Source organism: Lactuca virosa, chromosome 7, assembly GCF_052849685.1.
Source record: "Lactuca virosa cultivar CGN04683 chromosome 7, Lactuca_virosa_CGN04683_v6, whole genome shotgun sequence".
Taxonomy (NCBI): Eukaryota; Viridiplantae; Streptophyta; class Magnoliopsida; order Asterales; family Asteraceae; genus Lactuca; species Lactuca virosa.
The window spans coordinates 231,799,695-231,806,611 of NC_136432.1; positions in this window are offsets into that span (position 1 = coordinate 231,799,695).

Sequence of the window (6,917 nt, forward strand, 5' to 3'; positions counted from 1 at the left end):
GACTTGTAAATCTCCAATGATGGTATTACGACCAACAAGGCTACCACCGCACACCAATAACTATCTACAAGCATAGTATCACAACCACCACAGCTACCATTGACTTTCAATTTATGAATGATGATATTACGTCCACTAAGGCTACCACCATACTTTGATATTTGTACGCATGTATGGTATTGTTGTTGGAATTTTGTATAATTATGCGCATAGGATCTACATAATAGAATAATAAAAACAATCCCTATACGTACATATACAATACGATCTAGATTTTACTATAATAACAGTCTTCTTTCAAAATAAGAAATTACTAACCTTTTAGTTCTTTTAGATTTATCGACTAAGATCTTATGACAACCACACTTGGAAAATTCGACAAAGAACCAAACCAAGAATCCCTCTAGTGGAATCAGACCCAAGACTCCAATAAGAAAACAAGAAACTTGAAGTGAAAGGAGAAGAATTCGACAATTCTGATAACCTAATAGGGTTATGAGTTTTGAAATATCTAAGAGAGAGAGAGAGAGAGAGAGAGAGAGAGAGAGAGAAATAAAGAAAGAGAAAGAGAGAAAGAAAGAGAAGGTGGATGGTTTTGGAAGAGCTAAAAATCACCATGATTTAACCCCTGGCAGTTTCTTTATAGTCACTAGTTTAATTCAAATTTCCATGGATAATTGTCACACCCCCAAACCAAGGATGGCGGAAACGTCCGGGGGTGGAGGACTTCATGTAAAGTATCACAACAACGAGTATAATAGTGCTCAAAGTAATACAACCATCATAAATATAATTGAAAGGGTTACACCATAGTATATATTTACATGTTTCGAAATCAATTACATTATGATGACAAATTGAACTGGTTGACGATTTAACGTCCCATCCTCAAAATACTGCTGGTTTCCTGTTTCACTGATTTCCTGAGAATACAAGTAGTTTTGAAAAAGTGTCAAAAATTAAGTTGGTGAGTTCATAAGAGTTTTGTTTGAGGAAGAAACCGTTTTCCTTGTAAAAGCGACAGAGTATGATTCCAGAAAATCCAATATTTTCTTTATTAAGTGTAAAATAAATGCTCCTATGTTATGCGATAATGTACCCTAGAAAGACCCTTAGATTCCTTCTATAATCACCCAGTGTATATAAGTTATATAAAATTTTAAGTTAAATAAACCGTCGAATATAATGGGTCTGCCCTAGGTCCACAACCAAACAAGGAACAAGAAGTAAGGCGGGCCCACAAATTCTAAGTCGATTGTGACTAGATTCTTATATAACTCTAGCATATACACTTAACAATTATAGCTGAAGTCTAACAATTCTAGATGAAATGTAGTGTTAATAGAATTGTGATTCCAAAGAAAATCCAATATTTTCCTTATAAAAGTCATGTAGTCCTAAATCCCAGGACCGAGAGTATGAGTGTGTTTTATACTTATAACGTATTTGTAGTTTTAAATAGATAAAACCCCTTTTCAAAGTTGAATTTTCCCTGTAAACTTGAAAGATTGTTAACTCCCTATGTGAGCCGTTATAACCATACTATAACGAGAAATAACCTGCAACAACATTTTTAAGACGTCAAGATTTGTTATGACTTTTGTCACCCGTAGACCTGCAGGTCCCGCTGTAGCTAGCAGCAAGGTGTGGGGTGTCAATCCCAATATAGATCTATACACAATTATCACGCTCTCCCTACAAGAGACTCTGGTTATAGCTTACATGAATTGGAATCTCGTACTCTAAGAGTACGGAGAGAGAATTGTCTCACAACTTACGTTAACTAGTTTACATATAGTTTGATTATAAAACCTCTTCCGTGGAGGAAGTGAAGTCACATTTTATGAAAATACATTAGTGCTATGAATCCATAAACTATTACTATTATGTAGTATATGAAAAACCCATTTGTTTTGAGAGTAAAACCTTTTCCATGTAGTAAAAATCCATAAACTATGCTTATTGTAGTTTATTATATGTGTTCGAAATGAATGGATAATCCTTTTCATGAATGACTAAATTTCAGTTTATGATGATAAACTAACAAGAAAATACATTCAATATTTAGAACTTATTGTTATGCACTTTGCTCAACATACTACAAAGTGTTATGAAAGTTGTAAGTTGTTAACTAGTTTTTAACCTTTCTGCACTGTTTTAGAAAAATCATAGAAAAATCATACGAAGTCGAAAACTGAATCCGTAAATTCTGAAAGTTCACAAAATGTGTCTAGTTTATTCATAATTTTTATTATGATTTTTAGAAGTCTTTGACTTGTGTGAAAACGTTCATATTCACAGACTGGTCCGAATTCGTTTCTGAAGTGATAGGCAGTTTTGTAAAAATCACCATAAATCGTAAAAAAATCGTATAGAGATGTGTTTGAGTTTAGTTAAGACAGTCAAAACAGTCCGTGAATAAGGCCCAACTTTTCTGATGAAAGTTGTTGTTTGATTTTAGTTAAGCTTTTGGTGTTTTAACTTGTATTCCCCCCCCTTCCCCCCCGCCCACCTAAAACTTGAAGAAAACATGAAAATGTAGGGGTATGAACTCACCTTGTGTGATTTCAGTGGGTGGATGATGAAGAAAGGAAGTGTTCAACTCAAGAACACTTAGAAGGTGCTTGAAGATTCGACGATCTAACACAAATATGATGATGTTTGTGTAAGGAACTCTTGAATTGAGTGGAAGAATGTAAGAGAATTAAATGTAAGGTGAGAATGCTTACCAAGAATGGATGAAGAGCTCCAAAAGTTCCATGGGATTTTGTGTTCTTGGAGAGAAAATGGAGATAAGAAAAGAGAGAGAAATGGGTCTACTTGTTGGGTTATGAGCATTCTAACACTCCTAAGTGTACATGCAACCCTAAATACCTTGGATCTATGTTTTCTCTATTATACATACAATTATGAACATCCAAGGTATTATCCTAATCTAGCATACAAAATAATAAATATAACAAGATAGAATACATACCTCTTTGATGTAGAATGTCTTCATGAAGCTTGAGTGCCTAGTGCCCCAAGTGTGACACCTCAAATGGTTCACACAACACCAAATACACTTGGAATAACTTGAGAGAAACTTGAACACTCCTTGAAATCGTCTAGCCCTCACACTCACACATTAGTGCCCGATTTCTTGAGCCATGGGATTCTTTTATATGGTGGCTATTAGGGTTACACCATGTAACTCATAACTTTACCCATTCCTTATGCTCCATGGATTTAACCTCCATGGAGTATCCATGGGTCACCCCATGGACTTAGTCCAACATAAGGAATCTTGGATCACAAGCCCACATATATAAGAATGAATGATTTACACAATCAACCCATATATTTAATTAGTCTCCTTTTGATCACTTAATTAATTCCAAATTAATTCTTGATCAATACTAATTAAATAACCTTATTAATATATTAGAACTTATAATATATTAACCAACCTTAAGTGTTATTTCTCTCATTATAGTCTATCCAAATGCATGATGCCATGCAACCCAAATGGACCATGCCGGGTCGGGTCAAGTCTTACCAATTATAGTTATGGACTTAGACATTAATCCAACAGTCTCCCACTTGAATAAGTCTAAAACTATTATTGCGTATGACTTCAGGAACCGATCAGCAATCGTAGCTCTCAAAAGCTTCTGTCGAAGTCTGACCTTTTCGATGACTCTGACCTTTGTCAATGACTTGTCCATTAGATAAGGGATCATATATTCCTCCATTCTAGATATCATATGGACTGAGACATGGATTATCAATCATTCACTCTGTCCATTTGTTGTTTCCCGATTTCCGATTCATGATGACTGACTGATTGAACAAATCAAATCAGTCCTGGCTTGGCCAAGCACTCACATATATCATCTTTAAATCATCGAGGGGCCCACAGATATCGCTTTTATCCCGAAGGTAAAAGGAATGGATAAACTTTGACTCATATGGCTTGTTCTACTACTTGTTGAATTATTCACAAAGGCACGTTTTATAACATCGAGTTACCAATGCGTTTTCGTGCAATTAATGTATAACCAACTCATAGTAACAACTCATATCTCTAGGTTTGAAGAATATAAGATATTATCGTCTCATGATCACTCGTGATAAAATCCATGAAGTGATTCAAATGAGCGCGGGTTGAATCCAATACTCAGAACTTATGAGCACTCATGAGTGTTGTAGCACCACTTTGTCCACCAACTTGGACCTCTACAAACCAACCCATGGCAGTCTTGATTCATATCTACTTCCAACATATGACCGACTGTGGATGGTTTGAATAACTTAATCATTCAGGAAGAGCGACTTAGTTATTCTGGAAGTCAAAACATGCAAAGTGAAACACAAGAATAAATGAATCAAATATGGTATTAAACCCTATGAATATAAATAAACACTTTTATTTATCACCATACTGATTACTCATTATTTATTGTTTTGGTTTTATCAACTTTATACTTGAATTTAAAACAATAGTTGTCCCATGCTCCAAGCATGTACACTATGTTTTCTGAACACTAGTCATGCCATACACCAAGTATGCATACTATGTTTGTCTATGATCTTTACTTTGTAAAATAGATCAATTGAACATCACTCCAATGATCCTCTTTTCACAGTCCCAAATCCTTACTGCAAATGCAAGAATTCCAAATTCATGCCATTTGCTGAAATCTGTTAGATTCTAAACTTATATGCATTGATCCTCTTAATGATTATGCACAAAGTCAGAAAGACTTAACAACAATCATTACAGAGCATTCCAAAGGAGCTCAGGTCCTTGGAAACATCCTTTTTTCATTAAGTTTCCTAATCTTACACAGATTGAATAATTTCTAACTTTGAAACATTTCCATATTCCATTTTGACTATCACTTCTGAACAAGAGTTGCCTCCTTACAAATTATGTCAATATGGTCCTTCCAGAATTAACATTATACTTCCAACTGTCCTTGAGCAACCAATCTTTGGTAAACCTTAGATTGTCCTCGACAATTGCTTAATCATTTTAGTCATATCCAATTCTAGACCTTTTCCCTTCATAATGCCCCAGGCATTTGGAAAATTTTAGAAAGGATGAATATAGCACATGTAATCGATCCTATATCCGAAGCATATGGGACACGATTCATGATGTCTCACATAAAGACTAAACCAGTCTTTTGCTATAATATTTCCATTTCAATTTGCCAAGTTCTCAAAATTCAGATTATGAAAAGGGATGCCGTAATCATAATCGAATTTTAGAACGCAAATAATGGACCCATATATAGACTTTCCTTAAGTTGAACCAATCCAACATGAAATTCATATATATATTCTTGACTAAAGATGATTAAGGTCTCAATCTAAGCCTTTAGAACTAAAATGAAGTATATCCTCTCCCTTAATTATAGCAAAACAACTTTTTTAATCCCTGCAGCCTCACGAATTGAAACTTTTGTTTTTCTATAATTAACATTGCTAACTTGCAACACTAACAATAATTATCATGCTCCCACTAACATGATGATTCTTAGCATAACACTTATGCTCCCACTAGCTTTGACATGTACTCAGAAATCAGCTAACTTCTAGAAATCAATACTTTATTGACTTTCTTACCAAAGTTCAGATTTCTGATACGAGATGCTTTGATAAAACTTTATCAAAATCATACACCTTTCCTTAGATAGCATGCATGTGTGTCTAAACAATTTCAGAACTATGAAAAGGGATGCCATAATCATAGTCTTAATTGTTTAGACCTTTTGCCATCTGCTTCAAATCTACTTGGTGGAAGTGTTTCCTCACCATCATTTCCGTGAATCGGAGAGAAACCTTATGACCCTTAGATTTTATGGTGTATGTGTTCTTATCCATGTGAATCGTCAAAACCATAGTCACAAGACAAGGATAATGACAAATCCAAACTCATATGGACTGAACTTATGCAATCTTAACTTCTTGCCACCTGGCAGTACAGGGCCTGCCATTGCTTCCAAGTAGTTGTGCAACCAATTGAGAACTCTCAGAACTCCTATGCAAAGCCAACTTGAATAGGCACAAAAATTTCAACACGATAGGTTATAAACCTCAAGTCGTGTGCTAGTGAAGGACTTTAGGTTTTATTCTTGATTAAGTCTTGAAACTTTCAAGAGCTTTAAGACTCCCACTGTCCTCTTGACATATAAGACTCCCTTGTCAAATATTCAAGAGATAGTGTGGATTCTTTATCAAGACTAACACTTTACACAATTGGCCTAAGTTGGTCTCTATTTTATCCAAAACATCACAACTTACCAATTTCAAATGTACAAGAGTAGATAACCTTTTACTCTTACATTTGACTAGTGTTAACAAACCCTCTTTAAGATATGTCACTCAAGTTACAATCTTGGAGTATGACTCTAAGAATTGTTTTGGAACGAAGTATGACTCATCTTTTTGATTTAACCATTTCAACAATTCATGACTCCTCTTCTTAGTCATAAGAAGAGGACCAATTGTGATATGGTATCTTAATCATTAAGATGATCATAAACATGATACTAAAGTACTCTCCCATCTTTTCAGATTTGAGAAACTTTTATCTTTCTGCCATACTTTGATTCTTCTTATTCGTTCTGTCTCACATTGAAACTTCTCCAATGCTACAGACTTATACTTAAACTTATAAGTATAACCATATTTACTGAACTTAAGTAAATCATGACGAATAGTCTTCTTGATCTTTTGTGGTGGACTTGACCAGTGCACAAGAATGTGTACTCGATCCCTTAGTCCTTTCCTTATTCACATAAGGAATTAGTCTTAATTTTCCAAGCTGAAAGTTCTCATTCATCATACTATACAACTTGCATGATTCCAAGTTTCGGTCCAATTGAACCTTGGGTGATGAGAATCTTTCCTTATTTGGTAATATTAGA